The sequence below is a fragment of the Schistocerca gregaria genome, unplaced genomic scaffold, assembly GCF_023897955.1.
Source record: "Schistocerca gregaria isolate iqSchGreg1 unplaced genomic scaffold, iqSchGreg1.2 ptg000066l, whole genome shotgun sequence".
NCBI lineage: Eukaryota > Metazoa > Arthropoda > Insecta > Orthoptera > Acrididae > Schistocerca > Schistocerca gregaria.
Genome location: NW_026061707.1, coordinates 182036 through 205101, shown reverse-complemented (window position 1 = coordinate 205101; position 23066 = coordinate 182036). Strand labels below are relative to the sequence as shown.

The window sequence follows — 23066 nt, the reverse complement described above, 5'->3', positions numbered from 1 at the left end:
CGGTCGACTGGCCACGGGTATGGCGAGCCATCCACGCGCCGTTCCTGTCTACTTTCGTGCGGTCGACGTGGTATGTGGTCGTTAACGAGATACTTCCAACCAGACAACGGCTGCATGCCATTCACCTAATTGACGACCCTGTGTGCCCCCGTTGCACGACGTTAGACACGGACGAACATAGACTGAAATGTGGCCCCGCGCGTGAGTGCTGGAAACTGATCCGCCAGATCCTGGCTTTCCTGCTCCGCCGCCCCTACGTTTCGATTTTACCCCAAGAACTCTTTCATCCCGACGCTGTCTATTTCCCTATGACCCGGATGAATGCGGTTAATTGGGTATGAGGAATGGCGATACACTACATATACCGAGATGGAGACAAAGACGTCCTCGATTTATGGTACTATATGATCGACGAGTTTCTGGTCTTAACGAACAGACAGGATTACCGGAACCTTTCTGGGAACTATTTGGGTTCGTCATTCATGGACCCACCACCCAGCTGGGGTGTGCCGGGTGTGAGAAGACATTAACTTGTAGATGTGATCTTTCACGATTCCCCTATGGTAACAGAAACAGTCTCTGACTGTGTGCAGCGGCCCCGGGCGCTCCAACGATTGGTGGCTGGTGATGTCCAATGTAATGACGACCACCCGTTCCTGGCCGCCCGCCTAGCAATGTGACCGCGGCGAGCAAGATGGCCCTTTTTAGTTCACTTTATTGGCAACTTTTTGCGCAAGGCTGCCTTGTTTTTTTTATGCATTCTCAAAAAAAAAAAAAAGGCGCGCAGTCCGGAGCCGTGCGACTGTAGAAAAAAAAAAGTAGCTGAGTGGTCAGAGTGACGAATTGCCCTCCTACGGACCCGGGTTCGATTCGCGGCTAGGTCTGAGATTTTCTACAAAAAAAAAAAAATAAAAAAAATGGATAAGGCGTCGGACTTAGGATCTGAAGATTACAGGTTCGAATGTTGTCACGCTCATGTTTTATCAGTTCTGAAAAAGAAACATAGCGTTTTAATGTAGCAATTGAGCAGTACGAAACCGTCTGAATGTTGCTGTTGACCATTTTCTGCTTGGAGATGTTCTTGAGCTTGAAACACACACAACAAGACCGGTGTTAACTAACGAAATGGTCGGCAGAGTGCCGTCACCGCGAGTTTTCACTGGCACTTGCACATCTAAAACAACGTCGGAAAGTAACTCGTTCGCCTTTTGAGTCACATCAAGTACGAGTGTTAATTTTGACGCCACTAGCTCTGCAGGTTGTCATGCAGTTCCTTTACCTCTCAGAAATGATTATGAAATAAAAGTGAAGTACGTGACGTGTGTGACGTTAGGAAAACATTACGCAGCATGGAGAGATTCTGTATGGGACCACCCAACCCAAACGAGTACTGTGTGACGTGCTACCCGGCAGGTATTCACCGAAGCAGCCTTGCTAGCTCAGTCGGTAGAGCGTGAGACTCTTAATCTCAGGGTCGTGTGTTCGAACCCCACGCTGGGCGGAACGGAATTTTGTTCCACTGCAGATGTAAATTACCGTTTTTATGATTAACGTGATGTAATGGAAATAGCAACTTTAAACTTTGCCTACGTCTCTGTCAGGCGCAAGGAATCTGTATTTGAAGGTGAAGGTGATTTTGTAGACATGTGTGAAAGACATGTTCTGAAATGCAAGTGTTGTTGTTTGGAGAGCACATCGGTTATGTGTCAGATGTGTAGCCAAGCAGTAATGGGTCGCCATAGCTGCAAATATTAGTCGGTAATATGAAGTGTTGTCAGCTGAAGTCTGATGATCCAGACGACCGTAAGGACGAAGTACGAAAAGTACCGCTAGGCCTCGCCTCTTTAGCTCAATGGTAGAGCACTGGTCTAGTAAACTAAGGGTCGGGAGTTCCATCCTCAAAGGAGGAAGTCGAATTTTGAAAATCAGTTGCGCGTCGTGGCCGTATAGCAAACAGTATCTGTGACGACGAACAATTAGCGACATGCCTTTCATTAAGAAGAGGTTGAATGTAACGAATGGGTGGGAAAGAGCAAGGGGCAGCGGCTGTGTAGAACGAAAACACAAATCATGAGGGTGTGAGCGTTTCGAGATGAGTCATATACAAGTTGCACTTGGTCGTCAGTGACCGTGTGGCCTAATGGATCAGTTCCGCTTGAGACGCGACAGCGTTCGGACGTGCCTTCACTTCCGTGCCGTCGTAGCGCCGCAAGCCGTGTTTACATCGTTTCTTGTGACTGTGATTGTGTTTTTTTCTCGTGTTATTTTCCGTTTTTGTGTACTCTTATTCTTTTTTTTTCTCTTACTAGCGGTTTCGGCCGCTTATCGTTACAGTTATGGCTAAATCGGTACCCCGTAAGAATACATTATGTTTTGAGTTTGACAAGGCATCGCGTCGTGTGCAACCAAGCTCTCTGGAAATTCATGATTTAATTGTCGATGTAATTGGGATAAGTTCTGACCAGGTTCACACAGCGTACTATGATATGGCGGATTACTGTTTCTTTGTCAAGTTTCTCACTCCGTTACAACTGGAGAAGATATTGCAGAAAACTGGAGGAAAGGCGGAATTCCATCATCGCGACCAATCGGTGAGTACCGTGTTAATCACCAATGCCGATGTAGAATATAAACAGGTTCAAGTATTCAATTTGCCACCAGAAGTTGAGCATTACCTATTGAAAGATGTTCTTGCCAAATACGGTGATATTCGGCAAATCAGAATGGAAAAATGGTCTAGCCAACACAAATTGCAATGCTACAGTAGGGTTCGTTCTGTTGATATGAGCATTAAAGTTAATATTCCCTCGAATATCGTGGTCTGTGGCTATAAAGCACATGTCGTTTATAGTGGGCAAGTAGAAACTTGTTATATTTGTAACGAGAGCGGGCATCTACGCAGTGATTGTCCTCGGCGTATTTTCGTCCTTAAAAACACCTTACAAAAACGCCAGAGATTGACACTAGCTGATATTATGACCCAACGTCAGAATTTTTAGGAGACACCTTTGCCACCCGGTACATCAGAGGCCGTTGAACCTGATCTTAGCAACGAGTCCTAACCGCCATTAGCGCAGAAGAGCGAGAAGCTTCCACTTGCTGTCAGCACAACGTTATCAGTCGGTAACAAACGGCGCCGTACCTGTGACGATAGTGGAACTGATGAAGAGTTGTCGGTCAACGACCCGATCTCGGTCACGGACGCAAACACTCCCTCCCAGGAAAACGTTGCCGTGGACTGCATAGATGAGGGCTCCGACGCCGCTGCTTCCACTGCGGCGTCGGTAAACAACAGTGCCGGCCAGTGTTTACAGCTGACTGTTGTGACGCCGCCGGCCGTCCCGCCACAACACGACTTGGACGCACAACAAGAGGACGACCGTCCGATGTCGGCTCTACAGACACACGACGAAGCAGTTGGTCTGGAGCCCGTTGTCAACACCAACCTGCCCCTTCATGAACTCAACCAACCTGGGACGCCGGACGGCTGTTTACCAACAGACAATGTGGATACAAACAAACACACATTGCCTTCCGCCGCCGCGTCTTCGCACGAGTTAGCTCCAGTGGAGGAAGCCGGCACTCCGGCTACCGATTTCAGTCATGATCCGCCCACCCCGCCTTCTGCCATGGAACTCCCGGCTAGTGGACGACGGAAAACTAAACCCAAACCAAATGTCTCCGCGGCCCGAAGGAAGACTCCGATTAGAGGTGCCGCGGAATCAGGACGCGAACCTGGCACTGTCACTTCGCAGTCTGACAGTGCGATGGACTGGGCCGCTAATGCAATGCAGCTTTCTCCCTCCTCCGATGGGCACGACCCAGGCATATAAATTTCTTTCTCTTAATATTATCAAGTTCACGACAGCTTTGAAGACAGGGTGGTAGAGACAGTTTATCAACGGGTCTGCAGCCGATGTTGTACTTCTACAGGAAGTGTCTATATTAAGTCTCACGGTTCCTGCTTTTCATGAGATAGCAAATGTAACGAAAGACACGGGCACAGGTGCAGCCATTTAGTGAAAAAGCGGCGGACTTCAGGCTGACTTTTCTTCCCCTCAAATACATTGTGTACATTGGGCGAAGTGTACATCTCGAATTTTGTGTACCCCCTCCACTTTGCCATCCCTACTTGACAATTAACCTTCTCAGATGATTCAAGCTTATAAAATATTAACTATTAACGTTAACAGGATAACGTCAGATTTGAAAAAAGTAGTGTTAAAACAATTTATCTATGAATCAGAGGCCGATGTTGTGTTGTTGCAAGAAGTGTTATTCACTGATTCCACCGTACCCGGTTTTCAAATATTTTATAATGTCCTACCGGACGTAAACACAGGAACCGCAATTTTAACTTGTGAAGGTTTACCGGTGATGTTGTTGGACAAACTGGTTACAGGAAGAGGCCTTAGTTGTAAAATATTTGATGTCACCGTTGTCAATGTTTATGCACCGTCCGGTAACACCAACAAAGCGGCGAGAGCTAATTTTTTCAAGGATGACTTTATCTACTTGCTGAGGAAAAATCCTGCGTCTGTAATAATTGGTGGTGACTTCAATTGTGTAGTTAACAGGAAAGATCAGGTGCCGCACTTTAATTACAGCAAGGAGCTGCATGACTTAATTAGAAACATGAAGTACAAAGATGCATGGGAAATCAAATTCCCTACGCTAGTCAAGTTCACGCATTTCACTTCGACATCATGCAGTCGGATCGATAGGCAGTATGTGTCGGAGAATCTAATTCATAACGTGTTGCATGTGGAAGTAATCCCGACATACTGCTCGGATCACTGTGGGTTTTCTATGACTATCAATTTAGCAAGACAACCTACTAAATTTTACCGCAGTCAGTGGATGCTCAACATTGCCCATCTCAAAGATGACGAACTGGAAGACTGGATCAAAGCCACATGGACGGCATGTTTGAAATCAGTGCATAAATACGGATCTAAAATCGAATGGTGGGTCAAGTTTGCCAAACCTAAACTTCGGCAATCCTTAAAATTATACAGTTTTCAAAAAAACTAGAGATACCAAAAAGACAATCGAATTTTATTATACGGTATTGCGAGAACTACATGACAAACATAATGTAGCTGCTACTCACCTAGAGCAAATTCGAAAAATAAAAGCGAAGCTTCTAAGCATCACACGCCGGCAGTTGGAGGGATTAAAACTTAAATCAAAGGCGAAGTCTCTACTACAATAAGAAACTACTTCAATGTTTCACCTGATCAAACACCAACTTCATAGGCGACGCAGTTTTATTGAACACCTCAAACTCGAAGACGGGACTGTAATTACCGACCAACATGACATGGTGCGCGCCATACATCAGCATTTCTCTCACCTCTACTCTAAAGACCAGACTGCCGAGACTGCAACGTCCTGAAACTTTACACTTATTAACGGAACGGATCACTACTGATGAAAATAACTGTCTGCTTGCTGCCTTTGCAGAGGACGAAATATTACATCTCGTAAAGACGTCACCTTCCAACAAATCGGCGGGTCCAGATGGATTACCAAAAGAATTTTATTACAAGTTTTGGCATATTATTGGGTCAACATTCACGGATATAATAAACGAAACCATACAAGGAGGAGAATTACCAACTGAACTTAAGGAAGGAAAACTAGTCTTGATTCCGAAAAGTAAAGGACAAAAGAACATTGATCAGTTTCGCCCCTTAATGTTGATGAACTATGATTACAAGACCATTGCACGAGCACTTAAGGAGAGACTCACACCACTTCTCAGAACAGTAATAAAAGGCCATCAAGCCTGCTTCCCGGGCCGGACGATCATGTCGGTCATCTCCGAATACAGAGACCTCATTTCTATCGTGGCAGTCACTGACATCAGGTGTGCAATATACTTCGTCGATTTCTGCAAGGCATTTGACCATGTCAGCCACCGATACGTGGACCTCATATTTAAACATCTGGCTTTTGACGATCGAGCAGTTAGAGTAATCCATCAGATGATGACCGGAATAACTGCCAAGGCTTACGTCAACGGACAGCCGACGAAAACTATTTATATAGAGAGGGGAGTTCCACAAGGGAGCCCGTTATCAGTGCTTTTGTATGTTCTTGTACTTGAACCTTTGCTACGGCAACTCAGCGACAAATTAAGTGGTGTCACAATCTCCGGAGTCACGTTTACAGCAAAAGCATATGCCGATGACGTGGGCGTCGTCCTTCGAAACGGAGGAGAAATTACAATTCTGGAAGAGACGATACGTCAATATAGTCGCGCCTCTGGTGCAAAAGTGAACACCCATAAGAGTAAAATCTTAAACCTAAGAGGGTTTGACAGGGTACGCAGCCAATGGGCGTCACTAGTTGATTCCCACAAAACACTAGGCATTACTATGAACAATTGTCCAATGAAGATGGCTGCAGTAAATTGGCGGGACACGGCGAACAAAATACAGGGTGCGTTAAGGGAACTTCGTTGGCGATCCGCGAATTTATTGCAAAATGTTCAATTAATTAACCCCTACGTGTTTTCTAAAGCCTGTTTTGTAGCACAAATATTCCCAGCACCGACGTTACAGGTGAAAAAGGTAATGCGTCTTGCAAATAGCTACCTGTGGAAAGGCAACATATTTACAGTTAGACTGGACAGTGTGACCAAAGCAAGACTGATGGGCGGGTTAGGGCTAACTAATTTGGTTACAAAGGCAACTGCACTTTACATCAAAAGAACCCTGTTTATGATTAATAAGGACAGAAATAACATCACCTCCCGACTATTCACAATTGTCCAGCCAGGTTCCCTGCAACCCCCGGTGAATGTGGGCAAACTAAACAACACACTAACGCATATGAAGAAATTTTGTATTGAGATCGGCTACTTAAAGCCACGCATTATGTGCAAGTCAAGTATAACTACAAAGGAGATTCTAAATACATCGCACCAATGGGATACACAAAATGCCATAGAAATCAAATATCCGAACGTCATATGGCGTACTGTATGGAAAAACCTTAGTCTCAAAATCCATTCAACAAACGTGGCTTCCACTTGGTACAAGGTAGTCAGCGACACTGTACCAACCAATGCAAAACTTTATCAGATAGGACTGTGTGCTACAAATCACTGCACTAAGTGTGGATTCGTGGACACACTTCACCACAGATTCACGTGCAGAGGACAATTTCACAATTGGACATGGATAAGACAGAAGATTGCACTCCTCACCAGAAGTGATGGCCGCCATTATACACCACAAATGCTATTGCAGCCTGAAGTGACATTTTTTACAGAAAGCAAAAATACAGAAAAATACAGAATCTCTCCATGCTGCGTAATGTTTTCCTAACGTCACACTCGTCACGTACTTCACTTTTATTGCATAATCATTTCTGAGAGGTAAGGGAATTGCATGACAACCTGCAGAGCTAGTGGCATCAAAATTAACACTCATACTTGATGTGACTCAAAAGGCAAACGAGTTACTTTCCGACGTTGTTTTAGATGTGCAAGTGCCAGTGAAAACTCGCGGTGACTGCACTCTGCGACCATTTCGCTAGTTAACACCGGTCTTGTTGTGAGTGTTTCAAGCTCAAGAGCATCTCCAAGCAGAAAATGGTCAACAGCAACATTCAGACGTTATTTTGTTCCGCTGCAGATGTAAATTACCGTTTTTCTGATTAACGTGATGTAATGGAAATAGCAACTTTAAACTTTGCCCTCGTCTCTGTCTATCGATAGGAACCTGTATTTGAAGGTGAAGGTGACTTTGTAGACATGTGTGAAAGACATGTTCTGAAATGCAAGTGTTGTTGTTCGGAGAGCACATCGGTTATGTGTCAGATGTGTAGCCAAGCACTAATGGGTCGCCATAGCTGCAAATATTAGTCGGTAAAATGAAGTGTTGTCAGCTGAAGTCTGATGATGCAGACGACCGTAAGGACGAAGTACGCAAAAGTACCGCTAAGCCGCGCCTCTTTAGCTCAGTGGTAGAGCACTGGTCTAGTAAACCAAGAGTCGTGAGTTCCATCCTCAAAAGAGGAAGTCGAATTTTGGAAATCAGTTGCGCGTCGTGGCCGTATAGCAAACAGTATCTGTGATGACGAACAATTAGTGACATGCCTTTTATTAAGAATTACTCTCAGATGTGATTAAGGCGAATGGCGCAGATAAAGCCTTTGCCAAAGCGGTACAGCATAAGGTGGGACGAGGCAGTCTGAATTACATTTTATAGATGAATTTCTCACATATGTCAGAGCCTCTCGCTGCCGTCGTCGTCGTCGTCGTTGTCATTGTCGTTGTCGTCGCCACCGCTTCTGCAGAAGTAGCAAATGGCCATCGTAGCAAACGCGGCGAGGGACGCCCTGCCTTCGATTCCGAATGCACAAAGTGTGTGGTCTTGTTTCCCAGTCTATATTTGGTCGGTCACGTAAGAGGTTGAATGTAACGGATGAGTTGGAAAGAGCAAGGGGCAGCGGCTGTGTAGAACGAAAACACAAATTATCAGGGGTGTGAGCGTTTCGAGATGACTCATATACAAGTTGCACTTGGTCGTCAGTGACCGAGTGGCCTCACGGATCAGTTCCGCTTGAGACGCGACAGCGTTCGGACGTGCCTTCACTTCCGTGCCGTCGTAGCGCCGCAAGCCGTGTTTACATCGTTTCTTGTGACTGTGATTGTGTTTTTTTCTCGTGTTATTTTCCGTTTTTGTGTACTCTTATTCTTTTTTTTTCTCTTACTAGCGGTTTCGGCCGCTTATCGTTACAGTTATGGCTAAATCGGTTCCCCGTAAGAATACATTATGTTTTGAGTTTGACAAGGCATCGCGTCGTGTGCAACCAAGCTCTCTGGAAATTCATAATTGGATTTTCGATGTAATTGGGATAAGTTCTGACCAGGTTCACACAGCGTACTATGATATGGCGGATTACTGTTTCTTTGTCAAGTTTCTCACTCCGTTACAACTGGAGAAGATATTGCAGAAAACTGGAGGAAAGGCGGAATTCCATCATCGCGACCAATCGGTGAGAACCGTGTTAATCACCAATGCCGATGTAGAATATAAACAGGTTCGAGTATTCAATTTGCCACCAGAAGTTGAGCATTACCTATTGAAAGATGTTCTTGCTAAATACGGTGATATTCGGCAAATCAGAATGGAAAAATGGTATAGCCAACACAAATTGCAATGCTACAGTAGGGTTCGTTCTGTTGATATGAGCATTAAAGTTAATATTCCTTCGAATATCGTGGTCTGTGGCTATAAAGCACATGTCGTTTATAGTGGGCAAGTAGAAACTTGTTATATTTGTAACGAGAGCGGGCATCTACGCAGTGATTGTCCTCGGCGTATTTTCGTCCTTAAAAACACCTTACAAAAACGCCAGAGGTTGACACTAGCTGATATTATGACCCAACGTCAGAATTTGGAGGAGACACCTTTGCCACCCGGTACATCAGAGGCCGTTGAACCTGATCTTAGCAACGAGTCCTTCCCGCTATTAGCGCAGAAGAGCGAGAAGCTTCCACATGCTGTCAGCACAACGTTATCAGTCGGTAACAAACGACGCCGTACCTGTGACGATAGTGGAACTGATGAAGAGTTGTCGGTCAACGACCCGATCTCGGTCACGGACGCAAACACTCCCTCCCAGGAAAACGTTGCCGTGGACTGCATAGATGAGGGCTCCGACGCCGCTGCTTCCACTGCGGCGTCGGTAAACAACAGTGCCGGCCAGTGTTTACAGCTGACTGTTGTGACGCCGCCGGCCGGCCCGCCACAACACGACTTGGACGCACAACAAGAGGACGACCGTCCGATGTCGGCTCTACAGACACACGACGAAGCAGTTGGTCTGGAGCCCGTTGTCAACACCAACCTGCCCCTTCATGAACTCAACCAACCTGGGACGCCGGACGGCTGTTTACCAACAGACAGTGTGGATACAAACAAACACACATTGCCTTCCGCCGCCGCGTCTTCGCACGAGTTAGCTCCAGTGGAGGAAGCCGGCACTCCGGCTACCGATTTCAGTCATGATCCGCCCACCCCGCCTTCTGCCATGGAACTCCCGGCTAGTGGACGACGGAAAACTAAACCCAAACCAAATGTCTCCGCGGCCCGAAGGAAGACTCCGATTAGAGGTGCCGCGGAATCAGGACGCGAACCTGGCACTGTCACTTCGCAGTCTGACAGTGCGATGGACTGGGCCGCTAATGCAATGCAGCTTTCTCCCTCCTCCGATGGGCACGACCCAGGCATATAAATTTCTTTCTCTTAATATTAACAAGTTCACGACAGCTTTGAAGACAGGGTGGTAGCGACAGTTTATCAACGGGTCTGCAGCCGATGTTGTACTTCAACAGGATGTGTCTATATTAAGTCTCACGGTTCCTGCTTTTCATGAGATAGCAAATGTAACGAAAGACACGGGCACAGGTGCAGCCATTTAGTGAAAAAGCGGCGGACTTCAGGCTGACTTTTCTTCCCCTCAAATACATTGTGCACATTGGGCGAAGTGTACATCTCGAATTTTGTGTACCCCCTCCACTTTGCCATCCCTACATGACAATTAACCTTCTCAGATGATTCAAGCTTATAAAATATTAACTATTAACGTTAACAGGATAACGTCAGATTTGAAAAAAGTAGTGTTAAAACAATTTATCTATGAATCAGAGGCCGATGTTGTGTTGTTGCAAGAAGTGTTATTCACTGATTCCACCGTACCCGGTTTTCAAATATTTTATAATGTCCTACCGGACGTAAACACAGGAACCGCAATTTTAACTTGTGAAGGTTTACCGGTGATGTTGTTGGACAAACTGGTTACAGGAAGAGGCCTTAGTTGTAAAATATTTGATGTCACCGTTGTCAATGTTTATGCACCGTCCGGTAACACCAACAAAGCGGCGAGAGCTAATTTTTTCAAGGATGACTTTATCTACTTGCTGAGGAAAAATCCTGCGTCTGTAATAATTGGTGGTGACTTCAATTGTGTAGTTAACAGGAAAGATCAGGTGCCGCACTTTAATTACAGCAAGGAGCTGCATGACTTAATTAGAAACATGAAGTACAAAGATGCATGGGAAATCAAATTCCCTACGCTAGTCAAGTTCACGCATTTCACTTCGACATCATGCAGTCGGATCGATAGGCAGTATGTGTCGGAGAATCTAATTCATAACGTGTTGCATGTGGAAGTAATCCCGACATACTGCTCGGATCACTGTGGGTTTTCTATGACTATCAATTTAGCAAGACAACCTACTATATTTTACCGCAGTCAGTGGATGCTCAACATTGCCCATCTCAAAGATGACGAACTGGAAGACTGGATCAAAGCCACATGGACGGCATGTTTGAAATCAGTGCATAAATACGGATCTAAAATCGAATGGTGGGTCAAGTTTGCCAAACCTAAACTTCGGCAATCCTTAAAATTATACAGTTTTCAAAAAAACTAGAGATACCAAAAAGACAATCGAATTTTATTATACGGTATTGCGAGAACTACATGACAAACATAATGTAGCTGCTACTCACCTAGAGCAAATTCGAAAAATAAAAGCGAAGCTTCTAAGCATCACACGCCGGCAGTTGGAGGGATTAAAACTTAAATCAAAGGCGAAGTCTCTACTACAATAAGAAACTACTTCAATGTTTCACCTGATCAAACACCAACTTCATAGGCGACGCAGTTTTATTGAACACCTCAAACTCGAAGACGGGACTGTAATTACCGACCAACATGACATGGTGCGCGCCATACATCAGCATTTCTCTCACCTCTACTCTAAAGACCAGACTGCCGAGACTGCAACGTCCTGAAACTTTACACTTATTAACGGAACGGATCACTACTGATGAAAATAACTGTCTGCTTGCTGCCTTTGCAGAGGACGAAATATTACATCTCGTAAAGACGTCACCTTCCAACAAATCGGCGGGTCCAGATGGATTACCAACAGAATTTTATTACAAGTTTTGGCATATTATTGGGTCAACATTCACGGATATAATAAACGAAACCATACAAGGAGGAGAATTACCAACTGAACTTAAGGAAGGAAAACTAGTCTTGATTCCGAAAAGTAAAGGACAAAAGAACATTGATCAGTTTCGCCCCTTAATGTTGATGAACTATGATTACAAGACCATTGCACGAGCACTTAAGGAGAGACTCACACCACTTCTCAGAACAGTAATAAAAGGCCATCAAGCCTGCTTCCCGGGCCGGACGATCATGTCGGTCATCTCCGAATACAGAGACCTCATTTCTATCGTGGCAGTCACTGACATCAGGTGTGCAATATACTTCGTCGATTTCTGCAAGGCATTTGACCATGTCAGCCACCGATACGTGGACCTCATATTTAAACATCTGGCTTTTGACGATCGAGCAGTTAGAGTAATCCATCAGATGATGACCGGAATAACTGCCAAGGCTTACGTCAACGGACAGCCGACGAAAACTATTTATATAGAGAGGGGAGTTCCACAAGGGAGCCCGTTATCAGTGCTTTTGTATGTTCTTGTACTTGAACCTTTGCTACGGCAACTCAGCGACAAATTAAGTGGTGTCACAATCTCCGGAGTCACGTTTACAGCAAAAGCATATGCCGATGACGTGGGCGTCGTCCTTCGAAACGGAGGAGAAATTACAATTCTGGAAGAGACGATACGTCAATATAGTCGCGCCTCTGGTGCAAAAGTGAACACCCATAAGAGTAAAATCTTAAACCTAAGAGGGTTTGACAGGGTACGCAGCCAATGGGCGTCACTAGTTGATTCCCACAAAACACTAGGCATTACTATGAACAATTGTCCAATGAAGATGGCTGCAGTAAATTGGCGGGACACGGCGAACAAAATACAGGGTGCGTTAAGGGAACTTCGTTGGCGATCCGCGAATTTATTGCAAAATGTTCAATTAATTAACCCCTACGTGTTTTCTAAAGCCTGTTTTGTAGCACAAATATTCCCAGCACCGACGTTACAGGTGAAAAAGGTAATGCGTCTTGCAAATAGCTACCTGTGGAAAGGCAACATATTTACAGTTAGACTGGACAGTGTGACCAAAGCAAGACTGATGGGCGGGTTAGGGCTAACTAATTTGGTTACAAAGGCAACTGCACTTTACATCAAAAGAACCCTGTTTATGATTAATAAGGACAGAAATAACATCACCTCCCGACTATTCACAATTGTCCAGCCAGGTTCCCTGCAACCCCCGGTGAATGTGGGCAAACTAAACAACACACTAACTCATCTCAAGAAATTTTATATTGAGGTCGGCTACTTAAAGCCACGTATTATGTGCAAGTCAAGTATAACTACAAAGGAGATTCTAAATACATCGCACCAATGGGATACACAAAATGCCATAGAAATCAAATATCCGAACGTCATATGGCGTACTGTATGGAAAAACCTTAGTCTCAAAATCCATTCAACAAACGTGGCTTCCACTTGGTACAAGGTAGTCAGCGACACTGTACCAACCAATGCAAAACTTTATCAGATAGGACTGTGTGCTACAAATCACTGCACTAAGTGTGGATTCGTGGACACACTTCACCACAGATTCACGTGCAGAGGACAATTTCACAATTGGACATGGATAAGACAGAAGATTGCACTCCTCACCAGAAGTGATGGCCGCCATTATACACCACAAATGCTATTACAGCCTGAAGTGACATTTTTTACAGAAAGCAAAAATAACGCTGTCATGTGGCTCATGGGTCACTACACACATTACGTAATAAGAAGGAATGGATCAGACAATTCACTTGATTTCATCGTCTATATGGAATCCGCTTATTGGGAATCAAAAAAATACAGTGACCATAAAAAACACTACGGCAACATGTTGAATATAGTCTTCGAGAGGACAGGAATAGGATAAAAACGAACAACACGATAGAAACTATAAGGAAGTAACAAGCAAACAGTGGACTGAGTGAACTATTTTATTAATCTCTGAGAAGTGACTACGGCTTCTACACGGTATTATGTACGAAAAAAAAAAAAACACAACAGAAAAAGGTACAAACAAATTACAACATTCAAGAACCAAAAAGAGCAAATAATAAAAAAAGACAAAAAACTAAAAAAACATAAAATAAAATAAGGGAAAAACCACAACGTTCTAAGTAAAAACTTTGTTCCATGATATAAATAAACTCAGAGGAGACAGACAAAAAGTATGTGTCCTCCCATGTCATGATAGGGAAGGGGTTCTGTGTCGTGACGCACTTGCAGTGCCCCGAAGAGGCCATACTGCTGTTGCTGCGCGTCCGGGATTCTGCCTTCATTGCAATCTACTTATTGAAAAGAGAAGTAAAAAAAAGGGGTTAAGGAAAAAAAGTGGTTGAAGACAAAAAAAAAGTTTGGATGAGCGTTAAACAAAAATAAAAAAAAAGTGGTTAAGAAAAAAAAATGGATAAGGCGTCGGTATTCGGATCTGAAGATTACAGGTTCGAATGCTGTCACGCTCGAGTTTTATCAGTTCTGAAAAAGAAACATACCGTTTTAATGTAGCAATTGAGCAGTACGAAACAGTCTGAATGTTGCTGTTGACCATTTTCTGCTTGGAGATGCTCTTGAGCTTGAAACACACACAACAAGACCGGTGTTAACTAGCGAAATGGTCGGCAGAGTGCCGTCAACCCGAGTTTCCACTGGCACTTGCACATCTAAAACAACGTCGGAAAGTAACTCGTTCGCCTTTTGAGTCACATCAAGTATGAGTGTTAATTTTGACGCCATTACCTCTGCAGGTTGTCATGCAATTCCTTTACCTCTCAGAAATGATTATGAAATAAAAGTGAAGTATGTGACGAGTGTGACGTTAGGAAAACATTAGGCAGCATGGAGAGATTCTGTATGGGACCACCCAACCCAAACGAGGACTGTGTGACGTGCTACCCGGCAGGTATTTACCGAAGCAAACTGGCTAGCTCTGTCGGTAGAGCATGAGACTCTTAATCTCAGGGTCGTGGGTTCGAACCCGACGCTGGGCGGAACGGAATTTTGTTCCACTGCAGATATAAACTACCGTTTTCCTGATTACAGTGATGTAATGGAAATAGCAACTTTAAACTTTGCCTACGTCTCTGTCAGTCGCAAGGAATCTGTATTTGAAGGTGAAGGTGACTTTGTAGACATGTGTGAAAGACATGTTCTGAAATGCAAGTGTTGTTGTTTGCAGAGCACATCGGTTACGTGTCAGATGTGTAGCCAAGCAGTAATGGGTCGCATAGCTGCAAATATTAGTCGGTAATATAAAGTGTTGTCAGATGAAGTCTGATGATCCAGACGACCGTAAGGACAAAGTACGCAAAAGTACCGCTAGGCCGCGCCTCTTTAGCTCAGTGGTAGAGCACTGGTCTTGTAAACCAAGGGTCGTGAGTTCCATCCTCAAAGGAGGAAGTCGAGTTTTGGAAATCAGTTGCGCGTCGTGGCCGTATAGCAAACAGTATCTGTGATGACGAACAATTAGCGACATGCCTTTTAATAAGAATTACTCTCAGATTTGATTAAGGCGAATGGCGCAGATAAAGCCTTTGCCAAAGCAGTACAGCATAAGTTGGGACAAAGTACGCAAAAGTACCGCTAAGCCGCACCTCTTTGGCTCAGTGTTAGAGCACTGGTCTTGTAAACCAAGGGTCGTGAGTTCCATTCTCAAAGGAGGAAGACGAATTTTGGAAATCAGTTGCGCGTCGTGGCCATATAGCAAACAGTATCTGTGATGAACAATTAGCGACATGCGTTTTATTAAGAATTACTCTCAGATTTGATTAAGGCGAATGGCGCAGATAAAGCCTTTGCCAAAGCGGTACGGCATAAGGTGGGACGAGGCAGTCTGATTTACATTTTATAGATGTATTTCTCACATATGTCAGAGCCTCTCGCCGCCGTCGTCGTCGTCGTCGTCGCGGCTTCTGCAGAAGTAGCAAATGGCCATCGTAGCAACTGCGGCGAGGGCCGCCCTGCCTTCGATTCCGTATGCACAAAGTGTGTGGTCTTGTTTCCCAGTCTATATTTGGTCGGTCACGTAAGAGGTTGAATGTAACGAATGGGTGGGAAATAGCAAGGGGCAGCGGCTGTGTAGAACGAAAACACAATTCATCAGGGGTGTGAGCGTTTCCAGATGAGTCATATACAAGTTGCACTTGGTCGTCAGTGACCGTGTGGCCTAATGGATAAAAAAAAAAAAAAATTTATAAGGCGTCAGACTTCGGATATGAAGATTACAGGTTCGAACGCTGTCACGCTCGTCTTTTATCAGTTCTGAAAAAGAAACATTCCGTTTTAATGTAGCAATTGAGTAGTACGAAACCGTCTGAATGTTGCTGTTGACCATTTTCTGCTTGGAGATGCTCTTGAGCTTGAAACACACACAACAAGTCCGGTGTTAACTAGCGAAATAGTCGCAGAGTGCCGTCACCGCGAGTTTTCACTGGCACTTGCACATCTAAAACAACGTCGGAAAGTAACTCGTTCGCCTTTTGAGTCACATCAAGTATGAGTGATAATTTTGATGCCACTAGCTCCGCAGGTTGTCATGCAATTCCTTTACCTCTCAGAAATGATTATGCAATAAAAGTGAAGTACGTGACAAGTGTGACGTTAGGAAAACATTAGGCAGCATGGAGAGATTCTGTATGGGTCACCCAACCCAAACGATTACTGTGTGACGTGCTACCCGGCAGGTATTCACCGAAGCAGCCTGGCCAGCTCAGTCGGTAGAGCATTAGACTCATAATCTCAGGGTCGTGGGTTCGAGCCCCACGCTGGGCGGAAACGGAATTTTGTTTCGCTGCAGATATAAATTACCGTTTTTCTCATTAACGTGATGTAATGTAAATAGCAACTTTAAACTTTGCCTACGTCTCTGTCAGTCGCAAGGAAACTGTACTTGAAGGTGAAGGTGATTTTGTAGACATGTGTGAAAGACATGTTCTGAAATGCAAGTGTTGTTGTTTGCAGAGCACATCGGATACATGTCAGATGTGTAGCCAAGCAGTAATGGGTCGCCATAGCTGCAAATATTAGTCGGTAATATGAAGTGTTGTCAGATGAAGTCTGATGATCCAGTCTGCCGTAAGGACAAAGTAGGCAAAAGTACCGCTAAGCCGCGCCTCTTTACCTCAGTGGTAGAGCACTGGTCTTGTAAACCGAGGGTCGTGAGTTCCATCCTCAAAGAAGGAAGTCCAATTTTGGAAATCAGTTGCGCGTCGTGGCCGTATAGCAAACAGTATCTGTGATGACGAACAATGAGTGACATGCCTGTTATTAAGAATTACTCTCAGATTTGATTAAGGCGAATGGCGCAGATAAAGCCTTTGCCAAAGCAGTACAGCATAAGGTGGGACGAGGCAGTCTGAATTACATTTTATAGATGTATTTCTCACATATGTCAGAGCCTCTCGTCGTCGTCGTCTTCGTCGTCGTCGTCGTCGCGCTGCTTCTGCAGAAGTAGCACATGGCCACCGAAGCAAATGCGGCGAGGGACGCCCTGCCCTCGATTCCCTATACACAAAGTGTGTGGTCTTGTTTCCCAGTCAATCTTTGGTCGGTCACGTAAGAGGTTGAATGTAACGAATGGGTGGGAAAGAGCAAGGGGCAGCGGCTGTGTAGAACGAAAACACAAATCATCAGGGGCGTGAGCGTTTCGAGATGAGTCATATACAAGTTGCACTTGGTCGTCAGTGAACGTGTGGCTTAATGGATAAAGCGTCGGACTTAGGACCTGAAGATTACAGGTTCGAATGTTGTCACGCTCGTGTTTTATCAGTTCTGAAAAAGAAACATACCCTTTTAATGTAGCAATTGAGCAGTACGAAACCGTCTGAATGTTGCTGTTGACCATTTTCTGCTTGGAGATGCTCTTGAGCTTGAAACACACACTACTAGACAGGTGTTAACTAGCGAAATGGTCGGCAGAGTGCCGTCAACCCGAGTTTCCACTGGCACTTGCACATCTAAAACAACGTCGGAAAGTAACTCGTTCGCCTTTTGAGTCACATCAAGTATGAGTGTTAATTTTGACGCCATTACCTGTGCAGGTTGTCATACAATTCCTTTACCTCTCAGAAATGATTATGAAATAAAAGTGAAGTATGTGACGAGTGTGACGTTAGGAAAACATTAGGCAGCATGGAGAGATTCTGTATGGGACCACCCAACCCAAACGAGTACTGTGTGACGTGCTACCCGGCAGGTATTTATCGAAAAAGCCTGGCTAGCTCTGTCGGTGGAGCATGAGACCCTTAATCTCAGGGTCGTGGGTTCGAACCCGACGCTGGGCGGAACGGAACTTTGTTCCGCCGCAGATATAAACTACCGTTTTCCTGATTAAAGTGATGTAATGGAAATAGCAACTTTAAACTTTGCCTACGTCTCTATCAGTCGCAAGGAAACTGTATTTGAAGGTTAAGGTGAATTTGTAGACATGTGTGAAAGACATGTTCTGAAATGCAAGTGTTGTTGTTTGGAGAGCACATCGGTTACGTGTCAGATCTGTATCCAAGCAGTAATGGGTCGCCATAGCTGCAAATATTAGTCGGTAATATGAAGTGTTGTCAGCTGAAGTCCGATGATCCAGACGACCGTAAGGACGAAGATCGCAAAAGTACCGCTAGGCCGCGCCTCTTTAGCTCAGTGGTAGAGCACTGGTCTAGTAAACCAAGGGTCGTGAGTTCCATCCTCAAAGGAGGAAGTCGAGTTTTGGAAATCAGTTATGCGTCGTGGCCGTATAGCAAACAGTATCTGTGATGACGAACAATTAGCGACGTGCCATTTATTAGGAATTACTCTCAGATGTTCTTAAGGCGAATGGCGCAGATAAAGCCTTTGCCAAAGCGGTACAGCATAAAGTGGGACGAGGCAGTCAGAATTACATTTTATAGATGTATTTCTCACATTTGTCGGAGCCTCTCGTCGTCGACGTTGTCGCCGTCGCTTCTGCAGAAGTAGCAATTGGCCATCGTAGCAAATGCGGCGAGGGACGCCCTGCCTTCGATTCCGTATGCACAAAGTGTGTGGTCTTGTTTCCCAGTCTATATTTGGTCGGTCACGTAAGAGGTTGAATGTAACGAATGGGTGGAAAGAGCAAGGGGCAGCGGCTGTGTAGAACGAAAACACTAATCATCAGGGGTGTGAGCGTTTCGAGATGAGTCTTATACAAGTTGCACTTGGTCGTCAGTGACCGTGTGGCCTAATGGATAAGGCCTCGGACTTCGGATCTGAATATTACAGGTTCAAATGCTGTCACGCTCGTGTTTTATCAGTTCTGAAAAAGAAACATACCGTTTTAATGTAGCAATTGAGCAGTAGGAAACCGTCTGAATGTTGGTGTTGACTATTTTCTGCATGGAGACGCTCTTGAGCTTGAAACACACACAACAAGACCGGTGTTAACTAGCGAAATGGTCGCAGATTGCCGTCACCGCGAGTTTTCACTGGCACACGCACATCTAAAACAACGTCGGAAAGTAACTCGTTCGCCTTTTGAGTCACATCAAGTATGAGTGTCTAATTTTGATGACACTAGCTCTGCAGGTTGTCATGCAATTCCTTTACCTCTCGGAAATGATTATGCAATAAAAGGGAAGTACGTGCCAAGTGTGACGTTAGGAAAACATTAGGCAGCATGGAGAGATTATGTATGGGACCACCCAACCCAAACGAGTACTCTGTGACGTACTACCCGGCAAGTATTCACCGAAGCAGTCCGGCTAGCTCAGTCGATAGAGCATGAGACTCTTAGTCTCAAGGTCGTGGGTTCGAGCCCCACGCTGGGCGGAAACGGAATTTTGTTTCGCTGCAGATATAAATTACCGTTTTTCTGATTAACGTGATGTAATGGAAATAGCAACTTTAAACTTTGCCTACGTCTCTGTCAGTCGCAAAGAAACTGTATTTGAAGGTGAAGGTGGTTTTGTAGACATGTGTGAAAGACATGTTCTGAAATGCAAGTGTCGTTGTTTGCAGAGCACATCGGTTACATGTCAGATGTGTAGCCAAGCAGTAATGGGTCGCCATAGCTGCAAATATTAGTCGGTAATATGAAGTGTTGTCAGATGAAGTCTGATGATCCAGCCGACCGTAAGGACAAAGTACGCAAAAGTACCGCCAGGCCGCGCCTCTTTAGCTCAGTGGTAGAACACTGGTCTTGTGAACCAAGGGTCGTGAGTTCCATCCTCAAAGGAGGAAGTCGAGTTTTGGAAATCAGTTGCGCGTCGTGGCCGTATAGCAAACAGTATCTGTGATGACGAACAATTAGCGACATGCCTTTTATTAAGAATTACTCTCAGATTTGATTAAGGCGAATGGCGCAGATAAAGCCTTTGCCAAGCAGTACAGCATAATGTGGGACAATGTACGGAAGAGTACCGCTAGGCCACGCCAATTTAGCTCAGTGGTAGAGCACCGGTCTTGTAAACCAAGGGTCGTGCGTTCCATCCTCAAAGGAGGAAGTCGAATTTTGGAAATCAGTTGCGCGTCGTGGCCGTATAGCAAACAGTATCTGTGATGACGAACAATTAGCGACATGCCTTTTATTAAGAATTACTCTCAGATTTGATTAAGGCGAATGGCGCAGATAAAGCCTTTGCCAAAGCAGTACAGCATAAGGTGGGACGAGGCAGTCTGAATTACATTTTATAGATGTATTTCTCACATATGTCAGAGCCTCTCGCGGTCGTCGTCGTCGTCGTCGTCGCCGCTTCTGCAGAAGTAGCAAATGGCCATCGTAGCAAATGCGGCGAGGGACGCCCTGCCTTCGATTCCGTATGCAGAAAGTGTGTGGTCTTGTTGCCCAGTCTATATTTGGTCGGTCACGTAAGAGGTTGAATGTAACGAATGTGTGGGAAAGAGCAAGGGACAGCGGCTGTGTAGAAGGAAAACACAAATCAGGGGTGTGAGCGTTTGGAGATAAGTCATATACAAGTTGCACATAGTCGTCAGTGACCGTGTGGGCTAATGGATAGGGCGTCGGATTTCGGATCTGAAGATTACAGATTCGAATGTTGTCACGCTCGTGTTTTATCAGTTCTGAAAAAGAAACATACCGTTTTAATGTAGCAATTGAGCAGTACGAAACCGTCTGATTGTTGCTGTTGACCATTTTCTGCTTGGAGATGCTCTTGAGCTTGAAACACACACAACAAGACCGGTGTTAAGTAACGAAATGATCGGCAGAGTGTTGTCACCGCGAGTTTTCACTGGCACTTGCACATCTAAAACAACGTCGGAAAGTAACTCGTTCGCCTTTTGAGTCACATCAAGTATAAGTGTTAATTTTGACGCCACTAGCTCTGCAGGTTGTCATGCAATTCCTTTACCTCTCAGAAATGATTATGAAATAAATGTGAAGTACGTGACGAGTGTGACGTTAGGAAAACATTAGGCAGAATAGAGAGATTCTGTATGGGACCACCCAACCCAAACGGGTACTGTGTGACGTGCTACCTGGCAGGTATTCACCGAAGCAGCCTGGCTAGCTCAGTCGGTAGAGCGTGACACTCTTAATCTCAGGGTCGTGGGTTCGAGCCCCACGCTGGGCGGAACGGAATTTTGTTCCGCTGCAGATGTAAATTACCGTTTTTCTGATTAACGTGATGTAATGGAAATAGCAACTTTAAACTTTGCCCTCGTCTCTGTCTGTCGAAAGGAACCTGTATTTGAAGGTGAAGGTGACTTTGTAGACATGTGTGAAAGACATGTTCTGAAATGCAAGTGTTGTTGTTCGGAGAGCACATCGGTTATGTGTCAGATGTGTAGCCAAGCAGTAATGGGTCGCCATAGCTGCAAATATTAGTCGGTAAAATGAAGTGTTGTCAGCTGAAGTCTGATGATCCAGACGACCGTAAGGACGAAGTACGCAAAAGTACCGCTAAGCCGCGCCTCTTTAGCTCAGTGGTAGAGCACTGGTCTAGTAAACCAAGGGTCGTGAGTTCCATCCTCAAAAGAGGAAGTCGAATTTTGGAAATCAGTTGCGCGTCGTGGCCGTATAGCAAACAGTATCTGTGATGACGAACAATTAGCGACATGCCTTTTATTAAGAATTACTCTCAGATGTGATTAAGGCGAATGGCGCAGATAAAGCCTTTGCCAAAGCGGTACAGCATAAGGTGGGACGAGGCAGTCTGAATTACATTTTATAGATGTATTTCTCATATATGTCAGAGCCTCTCGCCGTCGTCGTCGTCGTCGTCGTCGCGGCTTCTGCAGAAGTAGCAAATGGCCATCGTAGCAAATGCGGCGAGGGCCGCCCTGCCTTTGATTCCGTATGCACAAAGTGTGTGGTCTTGTTTCCCAGTCTATATTTGGTCGGTCACGTAAGAGGTTGAATGTAACGAATGGGTGGGAAATAGCAAGGGGCAGCGGCTGTGTAGAACGAAAACACAAATCATCAGGGGTGTGAGCTTTTCGAGATGAGTCATATACCAGTTGCACTTGGTCGTCAGTGACCGTGTGGCCTAATGTATAAGGCGTCGGAATTCGGGTCTGATGATTACAGGTTCGAATGCTGTCACGCTCGTCTTTTATCAGTTCTGAAAAAGAAACATTCCGTTTTAATGCAGCAATTGAGCAGAACGAAACCTTCTGAATGTTGCTGTTGACCATTTTCTGCTTGGAGATGCTCTTGAGCTTGAAACACACACTACAAGACCGGTGTTAACTAGCGAAATGGTCGGCAGAGTGCCGTCACCGCGAGTTTCCACTGGCACTTGCACATCTAAAACAACGTCGGGAAGTAACTCGTTCGCCTTTTGAGTCACATCAAGTATGAGTGTTAATTTTGACGCCACTAGCTCTGCAGGTTGTGATGCAATTCCTTTACCTCTCAGAAATGATTATGAAATAAAAGTGAAGTACGTGATGAGTGTGACGTTAGGAAAACATTAGGCAGCATGGAGAGATTCTGTATTGGACCACCCAACCTAAACGAGTACTGTGTGACGTGCTACCCGCAAGTATTCACCGAAGTAGCCCGGCTAGCTCAGTCGATAGAGCATGAGACTCTTAATCTCAGGGTGGTGTTTTCGAGCCCCACGCTGGGCG

At 45.0% G+C, this 23066-nt stretch overlaps 5 non-coding genes across 5 annotated transcripts; all 5 read left to right on the top strand.

Annotated features, from left to right (window-relative positions):
- The first annotated feature begins 1428 nt into the window (after positions 1 to 1428).
- On the top strand, positions 1429 to 1501 carry Trnak-cuu (transfer RNA lysine (anticodon CUU)). The gene has a single exon. It is a non-coding gene; the product is annotated as a tRNA-Lys (tRNA).
- A 15222-nt stretch (positions 1502 to 16723) lies between these two features.
- Trnam-cau (transfer RNA methionine (anticodon CAU)) lies at positions 16724 to 16796 on the top strand. The gene has a single exon. It is a non-coding gene; the product is annotated as a tRNA-Met (tRNA).
- A 2933-nt stretch (positions 16797 to 19729) lies between these two features.
- On the top strand, positions 19730 to 19802 carry Trnak-cuu (transfer RNA lysine (anticodon CUU)). Its single transcript has one exon. It is a non-coding gene; the product is annotated as a tRNA-Lys (tRNA).
- A 1690-nt stretch (positions 19803 to 21492) lies between these two features.
- On the top strand, positions 21493 to 21565 carry Trnak-cuu (transfer RNA lysine (anticodon CUU)). The gene has a single exon. It is a non-coding gene; the product is annotated as a tRNA-Lys (tRNA).
- A 1428-nt stretch (positions 21566 to 22993) lies between these two features.
- Positions 22994 to 23066, top strand: Trnak-cuu (transfer RNA lysine (anticodon CUU)). The gene has a single exon. It is a non-coding gene; the product is annotated as a tRNA-Lys (tRNA).